The sequence below is a fragment of the Delphinus delphis genome, chromosome 2 (assembly GCF_949987515.2).
Source record: "Delphinus delphis chromosome 2, mDelDel1.2, whole genome shotgun sequence".
NCBI classification, from domain to species: Eukaryota; Metazoa; Chordata; class Mammalia; order Artiodactyla; family Delphinidae; genus Delphinus; species Delphinus delphis.
In genome coordinates, this window is record NC_082684.1 from 47,952,863 (window position 1) to 47,977,543 (window position 24,681).

Sequence of the window (24,681 nt, forward strand, 5' to 3'; positions counted from 1 at the left end):
TATACCCTTTTGTGCTACTTGAGGTTTTATCTTGCACCTTCCTTTCCCTAACATACAAATGCACCGTTAAGAAAAAAATAGCATAGTATTCCTATTGCTTCTATAAACTAGGATGTAGTTTTCACAGAGTTATGTAAGAGTACCTTTTAGCCAACAATTGCTTAATCAAAAACAAACAACTATCAAACTATTCATTTGTTTACATAAAAAACAGCGGTCGAGGGCTTCCCTGGTGGCGCAGTGGTCGGCTTGCCGGTGCAGGGGACGCGGGTTTGTGCCCCGGTCCGGGAGGATCCCGCATGCGGCGGAGCGACTGGGCCCATGAGCCATGGGCGCTGAGCCTGCGCGTCCGGAGCCTGTGCTCCGCAACGGGAGAGGCCACAACGGTGAGAGGCCCGCGTACCGCAAAAAAAAAAAAACAAAAAAAACCAGCGATAGAAGCAGGGTGGTTATGGGGGGCGGTGGAGAGGAGGGAGAATCGGGAGGTGTTGGCCCAAGGGTACATAGTTGCAGTTATGCAAGATGAGTAAGTTCTAGAAAATCCACTCTACACTATAGTGCATATAGTTAATAATACTGTTCTACATATTCCAAAACTTGTTAAGAATGTAGATCTTGTATTAAATGTTCTAATCACAAAAAAGAGGGGAGGAGGAGATGTTTAGGAGTGATAGTTATGTTTATGGCAGTGTTTATTGTGGTGACAGTTTCATGGCCGTATACTTACTTTCAAACTCATCCAGGTAAATATGTACAGCTTTCTTTGTATATCAAGCACACTGAATTTAAAAATATTGTTTAAAAGGACACTGATATTACTAATAACAGTTTGGCACACAGTTGTGAGATTTTGGTGCTTTGTTACATTGCTGCTGCCTGAAATCTGTTGGCAAGTCAAATTTGTCTTCCTCCACTTATTTAATTTCTTTGTTGTAGCTTTGGACTGTTCGGGTATGTTTACACCTTCCACAATACGGTTAGATAAAAGTGAGGGCAGGCTGGATGATTGCTACCACTGGATTCTCTTTAAAAAAGAAAAGCAACCCCAGAACATAGGCCATTTTTTGTTTTGGGTGTTTTTTTTTCCATACAGAGAGCTGAGACAGGCTTCTGTGTGAATGTTAAATTTAAGGATAATGATCATTGTGTCTGTCCATAAGTAAGCATTTTGGGAGATCCAAAATAAAACTGCAGTCATTGATATTCATTTCTTCTTTCTTTCATTCAGATGTATTGCCTGCCTGTGCCTTGTAATGTGTTAGTGGCTAAGGACAAAAGCAATGAGGCAGGGAATCTGCTCTCAAGATGGTGACAGACTTGTAGCTGAGTATGCATGATTCACTACGATGGGTACAGTAATAGCACACAGCAGCCCACATGAAAGGAGTGCATTGCCATGCCAGGGGCCCGCGAGGAGCTTAAAGAGGAGACCTCAGACAGTAAAAGTCATAGAGATGATTAATTTGGTTAATGGCTCCAGGATGGACTATATTACTATACTATAACTGTAATACCAGGCCATCTGAACAGAATTGTTTATTTGTCTTATATTATGAATGTCTGTGATTCTTTTTTTTCTTTTTTTTTAAACGCTTCATGAATTTTTGTGTCATCCTTGCGCAGGGGCCATGCTAATCTTCTCTGTGTCGTTCCAATTCTGGTGTATGTGCTACCGAAGTGAGCACTGAATGTCTGTGATTCTTGGCAGTGTATATTCCTGATGTGCTCTTAGCAAATGTCAACAACTTCACTGGGCTCAATCACATACGTCATGGGAGGATGATGACCAAACAAGAGGTATAAATTGGAAGCAGAGAGAGATTTCTCTGTAAGGAAAATAAAATGAAGGAGCTATACATTTTGCAATTAAAATTTGACATTGTTGGCTAATTCAGAACTGTAGTGATTTGGTCCATGCACTGCACTACACTTTACAATTCTCACTGTTAGGAGCTAGACAGAAACTTTATAAAACTGTTTTGAATAGTGTGGTTCTATCAAAAGTTTAGTCTTGATTTTAGAATTAGAAAAATTTTTTTAAATTTTTTTCAATTAAAAAATATTTTAGTATGAACCAGTTTTGCAAAAGGACATCATTTCCATTCTATGGCAGAGAAGCTAACTGCTTCTCCTCTTCTTCTTGGGTACGTGGCTAGACCACATGGCCCAGCTCCCCTCTTGCCGACAGGAGTAGCCCTGTGACTGAGTCCCAGCCAATGGGAGGAGTTAAACTGGTGTGTGCCACTGCCAGGCCTGACCCGTGAAAACCCGGTGCTGACCCTTCTTGCTCTTTGCCCCTTGCAGCTGTCTGGAAGGCAGATGACCCCCAGGACCACCTTGGAAGCCACCCGTTAAAGACAGCAGAGCCTCTATCAGCTCGGCCGCCCAAATGATACACAAGGAGGAGCCCCACTGACCCATGCAGTTTACCCAGTCCTGTTCTGTGAACAAGAAATAACTCTATGGTATTTCAGACATGATATATTTTAGGGTCAGTCTGTTGCAGTAGTTAGCCTTTTCTAAGTCATACACTTGCTTAGCAAAATTCTTCCCTCTTACTTTTTTGGGGGAGGGAGGAGACACACAAGAAGGGACAAGTTGAGGGAAATTTAATTATAATGTTTGTGCGGAGCCTCTGTCATTTGCCCCTTTAAACCCATGCTCCATCCTTCCGTACCCTGCTTTCAGTCCCTGAAGACTGACTTCCATCTCTGGGCCTCTCGGCCCTCTGAGTGCCTGGGAGATGAGTGGGAGCGAGGGTAGGGAGGTCAGGATATTTCTGGCCCTGGTTTGCTCCCTCTGAGGTCCTAACCGGAGTTCACTACTCCTCTCAAGCTGGCTGTTTCACATGACTGTCTCACTGCTTCCGGATTCAAGTAGCAGTTCCCTGCCCTCGTCCACGTGGGCTTTGCATTGGTCATCCCAGCTTAGTCAGCTTCGGCTGCCGCAACAAAGTACCATAGGCTGGGTGGCTTCAACAACAGACATTTATTTCTCATAGTCTAGAAGCTGGGAAGTCTGAGATAAGGGTGCCAGCATGGTGAGCTTCTGGTGAAAGCCAACTTCCTGGCTTGCAGACAGCTGCCTTCTTGCCTTATCCTCCTCACATGGTGGGGAAAGAGAGAGAGAGACAGAGAGAAACTCTCTGGTCCCTTCTCATAAAAGCAGTAATCCCATCACGGGGACCCCACCTGCATAACCTCATCTAAACCTAATTACCTCCCAAAGGCCTAATTACCTCTTTGATGCCATCACACTGGGAGGTTAGGGGCTGCAGAAGGGTAGGGAGGTCACAGACATTTAGTCCCTAACAGGCCTAGGCGTGTGTTGTCAGCCAGACTGCTATGAGACCCAGGTCAGCATGGCATCCCTTGCCCACACCTAGCCTACACCCACACCTGTGTTGTCCCTCTGTAAATAAACCTTCCTAGAATCATCCTTTGAATGTGCCATCTGTTTCCTGTTAGCACTCTGACTGAGGCCATATTGCTTTGTTTTAACTCTCAAAAATGATAGTAGCATGGGCTTCCCTGGTGGCGCAGTGGTTGAGAGCCCACCTGCTGATGCAGGGGACACGGGTTCGTGCCCCGGTCCGGGAGGATCCCACATGCCGCGGAGCGGCTGGGCCTGTGAGCCATGGCCGCTGAGCCTGCGCGTCCGGAGCCTGTGCTCCGCAACGGGAGAGGCCACAACAGTGAGAGGCCCGCGTACCACAAAAAAATGGTAGTAGCAAATACTGTACATATTACCAGAACCTAGTAAGGCAATTGTACATTTTAGGACAATAACCATCACAAGCCGTAATTCCCAGGCAAAGTATTCCATCTCCATCTTTAGTGGCAGCGGAACTCTCTCCACATCCCAAACCTAATATGTCAGTCCCCTTAGCCTTTACTCCAGAATCTGAACCTTAGCCCAGCATTCAAAGCCCTTCATAATCTGGTCTCTGTCTCCTCTCCAGCATTATCATCGCCATTTCCTTCCCTCTCACCCCCTGCCCCCATACCATGAGCTGGGAGAATCGTTCCTCTGTGATTCTGCACATCACAAGCTCTCTCTCTGAATCCCCTCCCATCTTCCTCTTCACTTAACTCCTGGTAGTCTTTTAGAACTCAGCTCACCTCTCTCCTGCTGGGGCAGTCCTGACACCTACACCCACACCTCTCCCCATCCACACACGTGCATGTCTTCCTAGGCTGGAGGACACGCCTCTCATGCTGTCTCACACCACTTTACTTTCCTGCCCCCTGACTCCTGGATCATGATTCTTTTAAGGACTAGAGTTGACTGTTATTAGTGTCTATATGCCCATAGTAGGTACTTCATGTTTGTTGAATGCATGTCTCCAATGGTTTTAGGCTTTTGTTAAAAACTTGCATGCGCACTGGACTTCCTGTAGGGGACCTGGATAAAGCTAGGACCAAGATAGAGGCATGTTCCTCTTCTCTGCCCATTCATCTGCTACGAGAGCTGGAGACTTGGGAGAAAAGTCTGTTTCTCTTCCAGCATCTCTGCACTTCCCTCCTCCCCATGGAATGAAGACAAAACTCACCACCCCTGCCTTTAACATGTTCAACTCACTGCAGATTCCCTGAGTAGGACCTGAGTTACTCAAGTTTTGCTGTTACACACTTCTAGGGTTGTTTTTTTTTTTAATTTAACTTTCTGAATAGGTAATACATCCTCATGAGTCAAAACCAAAACGTATAAAATGTTATATAGTGAAATGTCTCCCCTCATCCAACCAATGTTTCCATTAACCCCGTTCCTACCCTCCATATGTAACCACTCTTCTTAATTTCTTACGTATACTTAGTTCCAGAATTGTTTAGTGCAAATACAAGCAAATTTCAAACATACATTCTTATATTTCTCACTTCTTTACCAAAGCATGCCATACTTTTTTGAACTGTGTTTTGTTTTGTTTTTTACTTAACAGGTTTTGGAAACCTTTCCTTACCTGTTCATAACTTGTTTCCTCATTCTTTTGTACAGCTGAACAATATTCCAGTATGTGAACGCATCATAATTTACTTAACTAAACCTTTATTGATAGACGTTTGAGTTGCTTCTAGTCTTTTTTTGTAACACCTATAATGATGCACATTACAAATTTTTTTAATTTATTTTTTTGTATTGAAGTATAGTTGATTTACAATCCTGTATTTGTTTCAGGTGTACAGCAAAGTGATTTGGTTATACATATATCTATATCTATATACTCTTTTTCATTTTTTTCCATTATAGTTTATTATAAGATAATGAATATAGTTCCCTGTGCTATACAGTAAATCCTTGTTTATCTATTTTATTTATAGTAGTATGCACCTGTTAATCCCATACTCCCAATTTATCCCTCCCCTGCTTTCCCTTTGGTAAACATGAGTTTGTTTTCTACGATAATGATGCACATTTAATCTAGACATGATGCTATACTATTCAATGTATAATTCTTTTAACATTTTGACTTTATACTTTATTTCAAGAAACTTTTCATCTGTGGGCCCATCAATACATGACATTTGCTAAAGAATACATTAAGGTTAAACCACAAATCAATGACCTGAAAAAGTTATTTAACTTTATGAGTTCATTTCTGGGCATTTATCCATAAGAATGTTGGACAACATAGCAGAGTATGAGTTCATTTTAATGGAGCAGGCAGCACATGTGTAAGCTTTGCAGTTTCTGCCAAGGTCATTTGGACAAAGGAGCATTCTGGGATTCCCCTTGGGAAAAATCTTAATCATTCTTGTACTTTTGATGATCAGTAATATTTTAATATTACTTGGGATGCTACTGTGTTGTATTCAGCAGAAGTTACAAAAAGAGGAAGGACTCAGTGTGTCCGTCCAGAGCACCATAAGTCTTTGTAGGAAGGCATAATGCATGAGTGTCAAACCATGCTCATTCCAAAGGCTGAGGTCAGTTGTGGGTTCCCTGTCTACTGCCCAGTACAGAATAGACATGTGTGGGATTCTGTATGTTTATCCTGTACATACCTGCTCCTGTACAGACTGGTGTCCCACTTGGCCACAGGGCATTCCATCCAGTGGCTCCCTCCTATGTGGCTGGTTGGCAGGGTTGATTAATGAGGCGAGCCCTCAGGCATGGCACATGCTACATCTGCTGGAGGGCAGTGATGGGCTGGAAAGGGCCAACTGAGTATTACTAGAACTTACCAAAGGCTTGTAGGAGCTCATTTCCTTAAAGAGAAGGACCGTGGGTCTTATGAAGCTACTCAGCCTAAACAATGTCTGAGCTTTAGACCCAACCTCAATACGAGACGCATCTCCCTTCAAGAAGACCGGACCTCCAGGCCCTCTGAGACAGAACCAACTGAGGACACTCAGTGGGGCCACACCACCCTCTGCCAAATCTTGCTTTGGGGCCTAGAGACCTAAACTCATCTAAAGCAGTGCTCCACCTCCTTTATCTCTGTACGTGTATATTTTATACTTTCCAAAGGGAAGGTCTTTTTCTGATTTAAGAAAATGAAACAAAAGAAAAAGATGAAAGTAAAATCAGAGGTCTAAATTAGAGAGAACGACTGCTGAAAAATATAGCTTTAAAGCCTTTTTATGAATAGTTTTCACAAACCTTGGCTTTATTTTGACTGTGAGCCTTCCTAACTCTTTTGAGCCTCTGGTAAATGGTATTATATCTCTTTTATAGGTTTCTGGAACTCTCTCCCAATAACTCATTCCGCCTATTCCCATCTCACCAGTCGTCAGGTTGGAAACCCTAAATTGGATGAACTACTCTATTCCATTTCTGATATTTATTAGGTAAGAATTTTTAATTATATTATGGTTTCCATGTGTGTTTATTTCCTGCCACAAGTCCTCAGTGAGCACTTTTGAGTTCCCCTTCCAGTCACCTGGGGATGCATCAGTGAGCAAAACCAGTGAAATCATGTCTCTACCAATTTCTCCACGGAAGGGTGGGGTGGTAGATAAATGGTTTTTTATGATCAATAGTTGAATGCAAGTCAGTTTAATAAACTGGTTTCCAGTGCTTCTCAAGTTAAAATATGGTCCTGAAAGGTGAGCCCTTCTGTTAACTGCTTTCCCTTTTCTTCTTCCTCCTCCTTCAATTTTCCTAGACATCTCCTTGACCTTCCCCCAACACACACACACACACACACACAAATACACACACACACCTGTCTTTGTAAACTTCCTGACTGAACCCTCATGCAATTGATTAATTAAAATTTTGTATTGTGACAATATTTGTATGTTTCAGTTATCTATTGCTGTGTAACAAACAGCCCCATGATGAAGAGGCTTAACATAACAGCCATTTTATTTGCTCAGGAGTCTGTGGATCAGGAATTTGGACTGGACTCAGCTGGTGGTCCTGCTTCATATAACTTTGGCTGGGCTCACTCATGGGACTGTGTTCAGCTGGGAGTTTGGTTGGTGCTGGAGTGTTCAAGGTGTCTTCAGGCCTCTCTCCACTGGTCTCCAGCAGAGCAAGGAAACTTCTTACATGGCAGCTGACTTCCAAGATGGAAGACCAGCCTTGGGAATTACATATCACTTCTGTCACATTTCATTGGTCAAAATAGCTCACAGAGCCAGCACAGATTCAAAGACAGAGGAAACATACACCACTTCTTATTGGGGGAATGGCAAGGTCACGATGCAGAAGAGCATGTGGGAGGGGTGATATCATTGCAGCAATCTTTGGAACCATGAACTACTGTACAGACCTGTTTTATGTTACCTGTTAATCCACTATAAACCATAGTTGTGGGCAGTAGTAACGAATCTAGCATTAGTTTATTTGTTTTCTCTCTGTGTCTGTCTGCTTTTTACTAATCAGTACCTCAGCTCTAAAGGAGGTTTTGAACTATAATCCTGAGTTTCATGAGTGTCCATCAGTATTTTCAGTTCCAAGGCACAGGAAGTGATTCTGGCTAGCTTTAGCAGAAGGGAATTTTTGTTGGTTTACCAGTTAGTTCATAGAAGATAGGAAGGTTGGAGAACTAGACTCAGAACATGGACAGAACCTAAGGAAGACTGGGTGGAAGGCATATCCACAGTGACTCCACCATGACATTCTGGGCGGGGCACCACTGCTGGCACTGCACACACTGCACAGTGGACACGGCTGCCATGGGGCTCTTACTGCCACCATGCCTGTGCCAAAGGCTTTGATTCTTTCTCTTATGGCTCCAAGTCCTAAGAACAATCAATTGCCCAGTCTATTTGCTCCCTCATTGACCAGGAAGTGGGGAGAGGGTCCTTTACACTTCAAAGGTTGGGGCTGAGGGTCAATAAATTGTCCTGATCTGACCTCAACCCCTATTCACTCTGCTGTAGCCTCAATGCAAAACACCAAGCATCCTACTGCCTCAGGGCATTTGTACATGCTATTTTCACATCTAAAGTGCTCTTTCCCAAATGTCTGCATGACTCTCTCTCACCTTATTCAAATCTTTATACAAACATCATTTTCTCATAAGGCCTTCCAATAGCTATTCTATCTAAAATTGTAAGGCTTTACCCCACACTTCCTATCCCTTATCCCTGCTTTTTTTTTTACTTTTTAGGTCTTAACTTTATCTAACATAGTGTCTGTATATATTTTCTTTCCCCCTAGGATATAAGCTCCACGGGGGCAAGAATTTTAGTCTGCTTTGTTCAATATTGTGTCCCCAGCATCTAGAACAGAGGCTGGAAAGTAGTAAGTGTTCAATAAATATGTCTTCCTTAAAATGAATGTAGAGCCAGTATCTACTCGATCCCTTTGAAATCCCTTTGGAACACATTTGTTGTAAGGTTGACAATGATTCTTCTTCGAGTTTAATCTGCTTACCAGTATATCTGCCTAGAATAATTTTCTCATTTTACTTTGTTATACAAGACAAAATGAAATTTTTTGATAGGTTAAAAATTGTTTAATTTATTGTTTCTTTTCCTTCATCCAGGCTTATCCCTCTGCCTAGAAGGAAATTAAACAAGTCAGACAAGGATCATTTATTATAAAACCATACCTTCTGCTTTGTTCTCTTCTCAGCATTTCTAAATTGATATTTGGCTGATTTATTGCACTACTTTTCAGGGTATTGCCGCAAGCTTAATAGTTGTCAAGGTCATCCCTTTCATCCCTCATTCAGAAAGACATGAAGTTGGCCTTTTTCCAGTTTTCAGGAATGTATTAGTCCTCAGGAGCCGCTGCAAGCAAAGCAGCACCACTGTGACCTTAACTAATTCATGATGCGTCCCAGGAGGCAAACCATCAGGCCCTTCCCGGAGACTCAAATGCATTGATAGTGTCCATAGTCATCAGGGAGTCAAAAGCGTGTACTGAGTGTCTACTGAGTGCAAAGCTGTGCTAGCTCTTCATCAGTGGAGGAGTTCATCAAGCCCTGCCTTCTGCACGCTCGGCAAACAGGAAGCAGAAGGGAGAGGATCCAGCCAGCTTTAACAAGCGTTTCATGACATTTCACATTTGTGTCACTGGCAGGGGGCCCAATTTCAGTGGCCCTGTATCCGATGATAGGGTATTTCCCTCTTTGTATAATAATTGATGAACTCTCATTCATTCATTCATTCACCGAACACATTCAAAATAAATGACGTGTTTCAGTAAGTAGGATGGTCTCTAGATCCACAAGAAGAAATCACTTTAAACAGATGAGTTTTGGTGTTAGAAATGTTAATTTTTAAAAACTACAGAAAATTACAACCGCTACAACAAAACCCATATTCCTACCACCCAGAATTAGTAACCATTACTATTTTGTCTTATTTTGTTTCCAGCCTTAAAAAAAAAAGTCATACAGTGCATGACAGAAATTAGAATAATATCAAAGGGCTTACAGTAGAAAGTAAGTCACCTGCCCCCAGACCTCTGACCTTCACTTCCGAGGCAACCTCTATTACAGGTTTCTTGTATTCCCTTACAAAGATATTCTATGCACGTATAAGCCTATATGTAAATGTATTCTCCCTTTTTCTTATTCTCTCTTTTGTTTACAAATGGAAGCTCATAACATACAACACTCTGTATCTTAATTTTTTTCAATTAATATATCTTGGAGACTGTTGAAACAGGAGAGTTTTAAGTCTAACATGAGAAAGTACTTTTTAGCTGCCATGATGATAAAATTCTGGAATGAGTCACTAAAACTGATAATATTAGTTTCAGCTCTCTCAAGCCACTTCCGGCACCACTCTGGTTGACATTCCTGAGAAGCTGACTCTGAAACAGAGATTAATGTGCAGGAATTTCACTGGGAAGTGCTCTTGGAATCAACACCTATGGAAGAGAAAGGAAGAGGGAAAAAAGCAGAAATGAACAGAGAGAAAGTTTGGGCTGCAATGCAGTCTCAGCTAAGGCCTCATGTCCCCTTGGGGGGCTGAAGCTGGAATGGCCTTTCCAAGTTGTCCTCATTCAGGAAGGAGTCCAGGCCTTTATAACTCACATCAATCATTCATGGAATTCAGATGGCCCTGGGGAGGGTGTGGCCATGATTTACATGGTCTCCCCAGCTAAGACAATTTCCAGGGACGGTGGACAGCTAAGGGCTATCTGCCAGTGGCACTCCCAAATTAGGGAGGAATAATTTCTTCATCCCTGAAAGGGCATCTGGGGAAAGCATCATAATATCTACTATTAAAAAAAAGAAGTTCTTCTTTCTTTTTTTTGTTTAATTAATTAATTTATTTATTTTTGGCTGTGTTGGGTCTTCGTTTCTGTGCAAGGGCTTTCTCTAGTTGCGGCAAGCGGGGGCCACTCTTCATCGCGGTGCGTGGGCCTCTCACTATCGCGGCCTCTCTTGTTGGGAGCACAGGCTCCAGACGCGCAGGCTCAGTAGTTGTGGCTCACGGGCCCAGTTGCTCCGTGGCATGTGGGATCTTCCCAGACCAGGGCTCGAACCTGTGTCCCCCGCATTGGCAGGCAGACTCTCAACCACTGCGCCACCAGGGAAGCCCAGAAGTTCTTATTTCTAAGGCTATATGCCACAGTATTTAGGAGTGAAATTTCATAATATGTATAGTTAACTTTCAAATGGTTCCAGAAAATATATTTGTGGGAGTGTGAGAAAGAGAAAGAGATAAAGCAAACTCACAAGGTGCTAACAATTAGTGAATCTAAGCAAAAGATGTATGCGTATTCATAGTACTGTTCTTGCAATTTTTCTATGGCATAGGTGACATAGTATAAGAGCTTGTACCTGGAACCCAAATGCTAGAACCAGGTGACATGACTTGTTAAAGGCAGATTTTATAACTATCTAAGGTAATTATGCTAGAGTTTCATGGTGACATGACTGGGGAGTACAAAAAACTTGGTGAGCGCCCCCTCAGGTCTTCTCCCAACTTTCAGACCTCATTCTGGTTAGGAAGAATTTTCCACCAACATAGACATGCCTTTAGTAAAAGGATAGTGGGGAAATTTGAGAAGACTGGCTCTCTGCACATCATTGTAAAGAAAAATACCCGAAACTTAACAAGTAAAACAGAAAGTACTGTGCGCCCTTTCAGTATTCTACTAGAGCGTTATCTCTAATGAGACTGCCTAACAAGGCTGATTGTGTAGGTAATTTTGTTTGGTTGACCATTTACTGTTGATCAGAGCCTAGGCTCTGTAAAGTTAAATATTAACATAGAAAATTGATAATGATTTTTGCCCAGTCAATAAGATAACCTCAAAGATGATGGTTTTACTGCCCTTAGGACATCTACCAGTTTTGTATCTAATTTTGCCATCTTATTCCAGCATTCTTTTTTTCACCAATCCTATATATCAGCTTCCTAGATCCCCTCTGGATCAATTTCACCATTGTACTGTTTCCTTCATTAATAAGTTAAATAAATTTTTGACATAGGCTTATTATACATTTATATAAAATTCATGTTTTTGAAGATTATACTGTGACTTCCCACAGACTGCCATCTCCTAGTATCCTTTGTAAAAAATGCATTCCTTTTGCTTATCACCATAAATTCTCTTATTAGAATTTATAGATCAGAATGCTCTTTTACACCAAGGCTTCAACCCTGTCCTCCATGGGATGACTCTGAGGGAGTTTTCTGTGCCTTACCACTGACAGCGTTCTCCTTGAGACATGTAGTTTAGTCCTCTCCCCCAAGTACTTTAGGGGACCTAAAACTCCACTAGGGCTGCCAAAAAAAAAAAAAAAAAATCTAGGCAGTCAATAAAATCAGCTGCACAACTATATTACATGAAAAGAAAATATCTAAAACTACAATACAAACAGCAACATTAGCATGAGTTATATGAGAGAAAAAGTTGCCGTGCAGGTGTAGGAACTGGCCAGGCTGTGCTGTTCTTTACATCCGTCATCCACTCTGCCTGGGCTGAGCTTTGTTCTCATTGCCCAGTGCCCCTGCCATGCCAGTTGTTAAATATTTTGAATGTCACCCTTGAATTAATACAGCTGTAATAAGGTTATTGTTATTTTTGTCATCACTTAAAAGCATAGTTGTTAGAGTTTAGAGGTGTTACTTCCTTTAAAAAATAAGAATGAACTTCTGTGAAGTGCCTACAATAGTCAAATTCATAGAGACAGAAAGCAAAACAGTTACTAGGGACTGGGGTTGGGGGGATGGCAAGTTAATGCTTAATAGTACAGAGTTTCACTTTGGGAAAATGAAAAAGTTCTGGAGACAGATGTGGTGATAGTTGCACAACAATGTGTATGTACTTAATGCTACTAAACTGTATGCTGGAAATTGGCTAAAATGGTAAATTTTATCTTATGTATATTTTACCACCAAGAAGTCACTACTAAAAGGAGTTAACTTTGGGCTTCCCTGGTGGCGCAGTGGTCGAGAATCCACCTGCTGAGGCAGGGGACACGGGTTCGTGCCCCAGTCCGGGAAGATCCCACATGCCGCGGAGCAACTAAGCCCGCGCGCTACAGCTACTGAGCCTGAGCTCTAGAGTCCTAGAGCCACAACTACTGAACCCACATGCCACAACTACTGAAGCCCATGCGCCTAGAGCCTGCACATCCGGAGCCTGTGCTCCACAACGGGAGAGGCTACAACAGTGAGAGGCCCACGTACCGCAAAAAAAAAAAAAAAGAGTTAATTTTAAAAAAGAATGAGACTACAAGTAGAAAATAAGTTCATATAGATAAGGATAGAAAAAAATGATAGGTGTTCATAAAACAAATGGTTAGAGGTATTAATTTCATTGAAGAGACTGAAGGAATAACTTGCCTACTGGGAAATTGTTGGTATACTTATACCATATTTGAAAATTTTTTCTTCTCACAGAGAGGAAATAATCTCCATGAGAACAAGATGAAATTTAAAAATTTGGGTTGATTACTAGAAACACTCCCTGTCTAGGAGATAAATATTGAATTATGAAATGGTCTCCTCAGGGAAATTGTGAAAGTCATCATCCAAAATATTAAAAATTAAATCAGATAAAACATTAGATAGGCCTAATGTAGGAAATGATCCTCTTCTGGTTTTGGGGAGACAGACTGGAAGACTTGTTGGGGCTTTTCTATTATTTATTTGAAAGGTTCTGCCAAGAAGCAAACCCCACGTGCTCAGTTTCAGGCATAAGCTCTGAAATTGCTATTCAGAGTTCCTGAAAAAAACAAGTATTTTCATAGAGATTGGAGGTAGGGTTTGAGTCCTTTTTTGAGTGTATTAGTCTAGAGACCTAGGCGTGCCCAGATCCTGCACTGCCAAGCATCCTTCATGCTCAGTTGGTTCGACCACATGAAAACAAAGAGCAAAGTGAAGTTCTCCTTCATTAATATCTGAGCAAGCACTTCATACTCCCACAGAGAGGGAGGGAGTCTCTGGCTGGATTGGAGAATGTAGCTTCTGCTTAAGGTCTAGGTGAGGTCTCATTTCTTTCTCCCAAATAGGAGGAACCTGAGTCTCTGGAAGCCATATAGAATGGAAGAGAGGAGACACGGAGCCTGCCCCGGGAGGAGGATACCTACCATGCAAAAGATGCTGGATATAGGTTCCAACTTTAACATACAGTAAACTTGCCTGTTACCAAAACTGCCCCAACTCATAATCTAAACAGAGGTGGGCAAAGACCTAAAGCTGTGGGGAGAAGGGGGATGTGTCCTTTCCCATATTCTCACACACAAAGGTAAATTATTTATGAAGGCTGATTCTCAGGAATGCAAAATTATTTAATATGTATTCATATGTTCACCTCCTGTAGAAGTGTGAAAACCAATGGAAGCCTTCAATGAAAAGCCTTTATAGGCTTTGAGGATGGATGCCTGGCAATATTGTGATTTGAAATTTAAAGTCTTATTACAGAAGGAGTCGTTTCTATAGTTAGAATAGGAGGACAAATGTTTTGGTTGGAAAGGAAATACTTTAAAAGATAAACTTGGACCAAACTAAGGGAGAGTCATAGTATTATGTGGAGAACGTCATTGTCCTAAATATGAAATGAAAAATATTGAATTTTATGAAAGGAGAGAGAAGGAGACTAGAAAGAATGTAAAAGAAAAATATGTTGAAATGTAGGTGACAGAAAACCTGAGAATTTCTCAGCTAGCCCTTCAGCAAGTTATGAATGAAAGGGTACTATCCATTCATTGTCATTCATTCGACAGACATTTACTGGGTGTCTATTTTTGTGCCCGGTACTGGCAGGTGTTGAGGATAAAACAGGGTGGGATAGACACTGTTCCTTCAAGGTGGGGATGCATACGTTAACCAAAGAATCACACAAATATCTAAGTATAAACTGTGGAAAGTGCTATGATGCAAAAGAAGAGGGCTTAAAAAGAGCATGTGGCAGAGTGAACTGATTTAGTTTGGGAGTAAAGGAAAGCTTCCCTCACATGGGGTATCTGCACTGTGTATCCTAGTTTGCATTTCCCCAAAAGCAGACCCTAAGACAAAGATTTGGGCACAGGTGACTTATTTAAGAGTTGATTCTGGAAAGCTCTGTGAATGAGTAAGGAAAGGAAGGAAAACCATTAATGAGCAAGTTGCCACTATGAGTAACCAGGGTTCAGTTCTACTGGGGACCCTCTGCGAGACTTTGTGGAACATCCTTAAGAACGTCTCATGAAGGGGTATGAGACTGGGATAGTTATCCACCCACTCCCGTTCCTCATTCGTTAAGGGTCACTCCAGGGGTGTTCAATTCTCAGCGCTCGCAGCCACCCCCTTAAGCAGAGGGACGTAGGAAGCTTATACAGACACTACAAGCCAGTGGTTCTCAAATCATCCGAATCACCTCGAGGACTGAATAAAACACAAATTGCAGGGCCGCACCGCAGAGCTCCTGATTCAGTGTGGGGTGGGGCTGGAGAATGTGCATTTCTGACAGATTCCCAGGCGATGCTGACGCTGCTTGTTCAGGGATGACACGTTGAGAACCACTGCTCCAGACCAGCTATGGGGCAGAGCATCAGGAGTATCCGCCACATACTAAGAACTAAGGGATCCTAGGCGCTAAGCAGACAAAGGGTGAGAGGGAAGCTAGGGTTGTTCAGGTAGAGAAACCCCTCTACAAAGACCCTGAGGCTGGAGGGAGTCGGTGTGGCTAGACCACTGGAAGGTAGTGCCAAAAGGGAGAGAGCAGAACAAGATGAGGCTGGCAAAGTGTGCGGGGGTCAGATGAGTCAGGGCCTGGGGTGTGGGAAGGATTTTGTTCTTCTTCCTAAGAGAAAGTCAAAGCCTTCGAGTGGTTTTAAACAGGGGAGTGAGCCCATCAGATTTGCATTCTGGCTACAGCGCTGAGAACATGAGAAGGAGCAAAGGCGGGTGTGAGGACCCCGGTAAGCTCCTATTGCAAATCCAGATGGGACACGATGGTGGCTTGGATTAACGTGGTGGCGGTGAAGATGGAGAGAGGTCGGTGCATCTAATAAATACGTAGGAGAAAAAAGTCCACAGAACTTGGTGGTGGATTAAGAAGAGGAAAGAGAAAAGGAATGAAACGGTCATTTGTAGAGACGTGGATGGACCTAGAGACTGTCGTACAGAGTGAAGTAAGTCAGAAAGAGAAAAACAAATATCGTCTATTAATGCATATATGTGGAATCTAGAAAGATGGTACAGATGAAGTTATTTGCAAAGCAGAAAAAGAGACACAGGCTTAGAGAACAAACGTATGGGCCCCAAGGGGGGAAGGTCGGGGGTGGGATGAATTGGGATACTGGATTGACATATATACACTACTGATACTATGTATAAAATAGATAACTAATGAGAACCTGCTGTATAGCTCAGGGAACTCTACTCAATGCTCTGGGGTGACCTAAATGGGAAGGAAATCCAAAAAAGAGGGGATATACATATACGCATAGCTGATTCACTTTGCTGTGCAGTAGAAACTAACACAACACTGTAAAGCAACTATACTCCAATAAAAATTAATTTTAAAAATTAAAAAAAAAAGAAGAGGAAAGAGGTGAAGAATGCATAAAAGATGTCTCCAAAGTGTCTGGTCTATACAGTTGAATTGATGAATCTCACTGGCAAGAGAAGACCCAGGTTTCACTTGTGTGCATGTTCAGTTTGAGGTCCATGTGGCACATCCAAGTAGAGATCTGGAATGAGCAGTTAGGTATAGAACACTGGTGCTCAGAGAGCACTCTGGGCTGGTGATTTAATTTGGGAGTTATTAACATGGAGCTGGTGTTTGAAGCCGTGGGCCAGGGTGAGACCCCAGAAAGAGATCCTTGCATGAGAAGAGAAAGGGGTTCAGAAAGAATCTCAAGGGCTCCAACAAATCATGAACACGATGAGGAACATAAGCCGGCCAAGGAGTCTGAGAAGAAGCAAGGAAGGGCCAGGAAAACCTGGTGTGACAGGAGGCAAGGGAAGTGTTGCAGGCAGAGGTGATTGCCAGTGTTAAAGAGTGGCCAGGAGGGCTTCACTGGTGGCACGGTGGTTAAGAATCCGCCTGCCAATGCAGGGGACATGGGTTTGAGCCCTGGTCCAGGAAGATCCCACATGCTGTGGAGCAACTAACCCGTGCGCCACAACCACTGAGCCTGAGCTCTAGAGCCAGCGAGCCACAACTACTGAGCCTGTGTGCCACAACTACTGAAGCGCACGTGCCTAGAGCCTGTGCTCCACAAGAGAAGCCATTGCAATGAGAAGCCTGCACACTGCAACGAAGACCCAATGCAGCCAAAATAAATAAATAAATAAGATAAAATAAATAAATTTATTAAAAAGAAAAAAAAAGAGTGGCCAAGAAATCAAGTAAGATGAGGGTTAAAAATGCCTTTGAGGGCTTCCCTGGTGGTGCAGTGGTTGGGAGTCTGCCTGCCAGTGCATGGGACACGGGTTCGAGCCCTGGTCTGGGAGGATCCCACATGCCGCAGAGCAACTGGGCCCGTGAGCCACAACTGCTGAGACTGCATGTCTGGAACCTGTGCTCCGCAAAAAGAGAGGCCGCAATAGTGAGAGGCCCGCGCACCGCGATGAAGAGTGGCCCCCACTCGCCGCAACTAGAGAAAGCCCTCGCACAGAAACGAAGACCCAACACAGCCATAAATTAATTAATTAATTAATTAATTAATTAATTTTAAAAAACTGCCTTTGAGTTTAATGACCTGGAGATAATTGTGCCCCCAACATGAGCCACTTCAGTGGAGGTAGAAACTAGGATGAAATGGGTTCCATAGTAAGAGAGTAGTAAGGAAAGGGAGACAGTGAGTATATAGACAATGTTCAACATGCTTTTGAGAAGTTTTGCTCTCTATGAAGGGGAGGAGAGCAACTAGGGAGACTGTGAGGTCCAGGAAGTCTTCCTGACCTGTTCTCCACCGGCCTTTCAAATGTTGGGAAAGACTTGAGTGTATTAAAATGCTGATGAGAAGTCTCCGGTTTAAGGAGGGAGTTTGAAGACCCTGGAGAGGTATAATTGAGAATTGATGAATTAAGAATAGGAGGAAGTGGGATGCGGGACACAGGTGGATTAGCTTTTGATAAGAACATGGATGTCTCTTCTGCCTAATGGCAACAAAAGAGGAGAGGGCACCTTGTGCTGCTGCAGGCAGGATGGAAGATTTGTAATGTAAGTCAAGGCAGTTCTACCCTGATGGCTTCAACATTCACTCTGAGATAGGAGATGAAGACGTGGGAGAGTGAGGAGGGAGGCTGGGACGGAAGGGGCCAGTGCTGACTATTCAAGGACAGTGGAGAAGATTGGAGAATGACTTTTTTTTAAACACTGGAGAAAAGAATTATTGCTTGAATTCAAACTGATTTTCTCAAGTGGACTCTCCTTGTGTGAGGATGAGGACAGCATCTATCTACATTGATACACTTGTTTATAGCTCAAAGACCAGAGGCACCATGCTACTAAATATGCATGTGTCTCCAAGAAACCCATCAGTATTTACATGTGATGTTTACACTTTTGGTTCTAATGGTCTTCTAGAGTGTACGTTTCTTGGAGGCTTGGATCTGAGATGTACATCTGGGATCGTCTGGTTCACTACATTTCACTCTTTCATTGGTTCCACAACCTTTTATTGAGCACTTGCCATGTGCCAGGCACTGTGCTAGGTGCTGGGGGGCTATGGCTGTGCACAAGGCCGAGGAGGGCAGGTGGCCACAGGGACCTCCATTCCCATGGACTACAACACAAATGGTGCCCACGTGCATCGCGACGCAGTTGGAAGTTTCCTCCCTTCAAGGAGGTTACATTCTAATGGCAGAGGGGAAGGCTGGGCGGGAAGGAGACAAATAAGCAAACAAACAAGATAATTTCAAATTTTTGATAAATTTTACTGAAGAGAAAAAGCAGATGAGGAATTAGAAAGTAACTGGGCAGTAGAGGGCGGGGGGCAAAGGCTACTTTAATTGTGTGGCCAGGGAAAGCTTTTCTGAGTTGATGACATTGAGGCTGAGAAAGACAGAGTCATGGAAAGAGCCAGGGAAAAGCCTGGGGGCAGGGGAGTGGCAAACACTAAGACAGGAGAGCCAGGAGGCCTGACTGACTGGAGACAGTGAGTGGGAGGTCAGCAAGGTAGGTTGGTCTTGGTCTGGTGAAGCCGTTTAAGACACCGTAAGGAGTTTCGATTTTATTCTAAGCACAATGGAAAGCTGTTGATATTTCTAAGAGAAGAGTAGGGGCTTCCCTGGTGGCACAGTGGTTAAGAACCCGCCTGCCAATGCAGGGCACGCGGGTTCGAGCCCTGGTCCAGGAAGATCCCACGTGCCGCAGAGCAACTAAGCCCATGCGCCACAACTACTGAGCCTGCGCTCCAGAGCCTGCGAGCCACAACTACTGAAGCCTGGGCGCCTAGAGCCGGTGCTCCGCAACAAGAGAAGGCACCACAATGAGAAGCCCGCGCACTGCAAAGAAGAGTAGCCCCCACTCGCCACAACTAGAGAAAGCCCGCGCACAGCAATAAAGACCCAATGCAGCCAAAAATAAATAAATTAAATTTAAAGAAAAAAGAGTAAATGTTGTGATTTACATATATAAAGGATCACTGTAGGTACTGTGTAGGAAATGGGCTGGAGAGGGGAAGAGCAGAGAGACAATTTATGCCGCTATTGAATAAATAATCCAAGTGAGAAGACAGTGGCCAGGACCAGACGGGTGGTGGTGGAGATGTAAAGAAGTGGGTGAATTGGGGATATACTGTAGAGACAGACTTAGCATGAACTGAGTCACTGGAGGAGGGGTGGTGAAGGAATGTGGGAAAACAAGGCTGACTTCCAGATTTTTAGGCTGAGCCAGTGGATGCATGATGGTGTCATTTACTGAGATGGAAAACACTGGAGTGGGAATAGATATTGTAGGAAAGTCAGACTCATGTTGCACAGGTTAGTTTGAAATATCTATTACATGTGGATCTCCAGGTCTGGAGCCCCAAGGACAGGTCTGGGCTAGAGACTTGGAATCATCAGCATAGAGACAGTATTTAAAGTCTCGAGGCAGAGGGAGGTAGGCTAGAGAGAGAATGCATATAGAGAAGAAAAGAGGTCCCAAGCTGGGTCCCCTACCTACCATGCTGAATTTAGAGATTGGCTAGGGGCAAAGGATCCAGCAAGGGAGACGGAAAAAAGAAGACAGAGAGGTAGAAGAAAGAGTCCAAGAGGAGCGAGCATTTAGAAAGAGCAGACAGCATCAAATGCTGCTGAGATGGGCTTCCCTGGTGGCGCAGTGGTTGAGAGTCTGCCTGCCGATGCAGGGGACACGGGTTCGTGCCCCGATCCGGGAAGATCCCACATGCCGCGGAGCGGCTGGGCCCGTGAGCCATGGCCGCTGAGCCTGCGCATCTGGAGCCTGTGCTCCGCAACGGGAGAGGCCACAACAGTGAGAGGCCCGCGTACCACAAAAAAAAAAAAAAAAAAAAAAATGCTGCTGAGAGGTCGAGTGAGAAGAGCATGGAAAAAGCACTGTGAGTTTTGCAACAGAGAGGCCATTAGTTTCAGTGGAGTGGTGGAAACAGAGACCAATTTGGGGGTGAGTTAAAAAGTAATTTAGACTTGAAGAAGTAGAGATGTTGCATATAGGTATTTCATTTGAGTGGTTTTAAGTTCGAAGAGACCATAGCAGTAACGGGTAGTGCATGGGTATGTCATCAAGAAAGACATTTTTCTTTCTTTCTTTAAATGGGAGATGGTAGAGTCTGTTTATATGGTGATGGCAATGATCTAGAAAGCAAGGGGAAAATTATATGAAGCGGGAAAAACTGCTGATGCAGGAATAGGTGGATATCTCCAAGAGCGCTGTCCTAAAGAAAGGATGGGATCCCAAAATGAAGAGTTTATCTTTTAATAGATGCATTTTTTCCATTTGCTCATTAAGTTCACATTGAAATTTATGTTGAATTTGGTTCAAGGGAGAGAAAAGATTTGCAGTGGCTCCTCCCAGGCCAAGGGAGAGAAAAGATTTGCAGTGACACCTCCCGGGCACCAGGTGGTGATGTTCAGCTGAGGTCAATCCTCTGTCACCTGAGTACCTGCCTAGGAGCAAGCTGATAAAAGGCACTTTTGTCCTTCCAGGTGGAACTGAGTTGGCCTTAGGGCAACTGGAATTGTAGGTGACTTTCTGGTTTGGCTCTTTTAGTGGAATTGCAACTACTGGTTTGGGAAGAATACAGGGTTTATGCATTTGAAGAGGACATTGTGATACAAAGCACAAAGGATAGGGAGCCTTTCTCAGAATGAGAGCTGGGAGTAAGCAGTTTACCAGCCAGGAAAAACAGGGAGGAACTTGCTAGACTGTAAATAACACTGAAAATCTGGGAGGAGTCTAGTGTGTTCATTAACAAGGAAACACTAATCTAGTGGGAGTTTCTGCTGTGTTGCAGGAATTGACTGCATGAAGGCAGCTCTGGGGGTTGGCCTCGTTGGCCTGTGGCCTTCCAGTGATTTACAAGGGATGGCTGTACTGTCTCCAGGCCAGCTGATCCCCAGCAGCACCTATGGGCCAGGCAAGTTGGCATCTGTTCTGTTAACATTGGTTTTCCCTTGTGAGCCTCTGAATCTCTGTCCTCGTTGTACTGAAATAATCTCTTAATCACATCCTTCCTTTCTTACATCCTGGCCCTAATCTGACCTCCTGGGAGGGTGTCCATCCGAGCAGCACAATAACTCAGCCAGCCCCACCCTCTTATTGCCTAATATAAACATTATTTATTTAAATATGTTTATGCGCTGATTTGTTGTATCCTGTGGTGTGTTTCCACACTTATAAGATGGTTCCAGCCTTCCAATAACCCAATTCTATCCTTGCAACCTGGGGTGTATTTCTTCTGTCCTGGCAAGGGCTGCTCCTATTCCCCCTGAATCTTTGGCATGATCCCAGATAATCCTGGAGGGAATCCCGGTTTCAGTGTTAAGCAACAATTTCCCCCTTATATCTTCCATAGTCTTTACGAATGCTTAGGTCTCCTTTGTTTCAAAAAAGCGTCTTTGCTCCTGTGGCACCTCCAAATCACCATCCTATTTCTTGCTTTCCTTTCATTGATAAACTTCCCTTTTCTTTAGCTCTTTGAACTCTGTCTTTTGTCGGTCAGCTATAAAGTGCTCTCTGCAAGGTGAACAATGATTTTCACCAGCCTCGTGTTCTTAAGCACTTCTATTCTCCTGGACTTCTCGGCATCGTTTGATACTACTGACCACCTTTCCTTCTTGAAATGGTTTCTTTCTTTGTTTTGGCTTGTCTGACACTGTACTTACCTGATTGTTTTCCCACCTCTGATCCTTTCTTTTCTGTTGCCTTAGATGCCTCTTCTTCCAGCTTCTGCCTTTGGGGAGCAGTTCCCCAAGGGTCAGTCTCATTTGGGGGGTTGAGCCATCCATGAAGGCTCACCTCTTTGTTAATGATTTTTCTCTGTGTGATCTGATCCTCTCACAAGATTGCCAGGCTTATTTATCTAAATGTTTCCACTGCGATATACAGCTTTCACCCCAAGTTCAATATTTCTTTTTTTAAAAGCCTCATCTTTCCCTTGGTCCCTGAAATCAGCTCCTCCCAATTTCCCTTTCCCAGTTCAGTAACTCCACTGTTTTTCCTGGTCACCCAAACGTGAAAACTTTGAAGGATTTATGACCTTCTGTTTTCAGACCTCGGTTTTAATTCCACTTCTTCCACGTACCAACTGTGTGGTTTAGAACAAGTTATACAACCAGATAATCACTCTGCCTATCAGTTAACTCACATTAAATAAAGATAATAATAAAAACTCAAGGTTGTTGTGAGGAACAAGTAAAGTGCCCTGCATAGTACTTAGAACGTCAAAAATGCACAAAAGCTTTTGATAATAGTAATTTTTTTGAAATTTCCTCCATCTCCCACCCCCTATTACTTACCTCATCAGCCAAAGGCTTTTTCTTACATCTAAGTTATGAACACATTCCAAGCCTACCTTCTGAATTCTAGTCCCTTGCTCTTCCAATCCATCATGCATATTTTCTTGGATTAATCTTATTTGAACATTGCTTTCGTGATGCTATTACTATATGCCAACTTTTTAATGGCTCCCCATTTTCTATCTCAGACTCTAAATTTCTGTCCTCCCTCGTCAGCTTCACTCCATGCTCACTCTTCCTCAGAGCATCTCCTTGACGTTTCTTCCTTTCTTCTCCCTGGCTGGTGATCATGCCATGCTCACTTCTGCCTCCTGATTTCACATATCACTCCCCTGGAAAGGCCAAACTCCATCTACTTCATATCTGCTTAGATTTATCTTCTTCATAAAACGTTCCATGACTGCACTGATGACTTTCTTTCAGAGGCTAGGTTATCACAGTCTTCAAAGTGGGTCTGTACTTCACAATTTAGTCCTTAGAGTAACAGAGTTTTTCTCCCTTCTGATTTTTTAATGAATCGCTAAAAAAATACCTCTATATGAATATTAATAATAGTCAAAAGATGGAAATAACCCAAATGTCTTTCATTCATCTCTTGAAATACACTTGGGTGTTTCCACCTTTTGGCTATTATTAATATTTGCATATAAGTATTTGTGTGGACATATGTTTCCAATTCTCCTGGGTGTATACCGAGGAGTAGGATTGCTAGGTTACATGGTAACTCTATGTTTAGTGTTCTAAGGAGCTGCCAAATTGTTTCTTGAAGACAGCTGACCATTTTGCATTCCCATCAGCAATGTATGAGGGTTGTAATTTCTCTACATCCCAGCCAATATTTGTTACTGTCATCTTTTTTTTTTATCATATCATTTTAGTGGGTGTGAAGTGTTAGTTCATTGCAGTTTTGATTTGCATTTCCCTGACGCCTAATGACGTTGAGCATCTTATTATGTGCTTATTGGCCTCTTGCACATCTTCTTTGGAGAACTGCCTATTCAGATCATTTGCCCATTTTTAATCAGCTTGTTTTTCTTCTTGTTGTTGAGTTGTAATAGCTCTTTATATAGTCTAGATATAAGTCCCTTAAAAGATAAATGAATTGCAAATATTTTTTCCTATTCTGTGGGTCTCTTCACATTTTTTTTTTTTCCACACTACTTGACTTATGGGATCTTAGTTCCCTGACCAGGGAATCAAACCTGGGGCCCCCTGAAGTGGAAGTGTGGAGTCCTAATCACCGGACTGCTAGGGAATTCCCTCCTTCTTTTCACATTTTTGATGCTGTCCTTTGAAATACAGGCATTTTTGACTTTGATAAAATCCAACTTAGTTTTTCTTTCATCATTTTGGCTTTGATGTCCTATCTAAGAAGCCATTGTTTAATCCAAGGTCACAAAGATTTACTTCTATGTTTTCTTCTAAGAATTTTATAGTTTAGATCTTACATTTAGGTCTACAATCCGTTTTGAGTTGATTTTTGTATATGGTGTAAGGCAGCGGTGTAATTTAACTCTTTTTGCATATGGACATCGTTTCTGGTGTTTTAAATATGTCTCCTGTATTAGATAGATGTTCCTTAAGCACTTGTGGCGTGTGCTATATACATCGACATGCGTGTCTCAGCGCCCTGCACTGTGCTACACACACAGTGAGCTGCCTTGTTTGTGTGAATCGTTCATATTTTTGTCAGAGGCAGAACATTTCACAAGATGACGTGGTGCTCAAAAATTGTTTTCTAAGTATCACCCAGCATGGTTTTCTATGAAAAGCTTTCTATAATCTAGACCAGTAAATGCAAGCAGTGCGTTTCTTTCCCCTTGAAGCAGAGATTTCATTGTTATCTGAGAGGCTTTCTTTAGATCTGTGTCAAAACAGCCCCACTCCGAAGCAAGTCTTCCTTGCT

General features: G+C 42.9%; 1 non-coding gene across 1 annotated transcript; it reads right to left on the minus strand.

Annotated features, from left to right (window-relative positions):
* Nucleotides 1-1,578: 1,578 nt before the first annotated feature.
* On the minus strand, nucleotides 1,579-1,685 carry LOC132421241 (U6 spliceosomal RNA). The gene has a single exon (XR_009518531.1). It is a non-coding gene; the product is annotated as a U6 spliceosomal RNA (small nuclear RNA).
* Nucleotides 1,686-24,681: the final 22,996 nt, after the last annotated feature.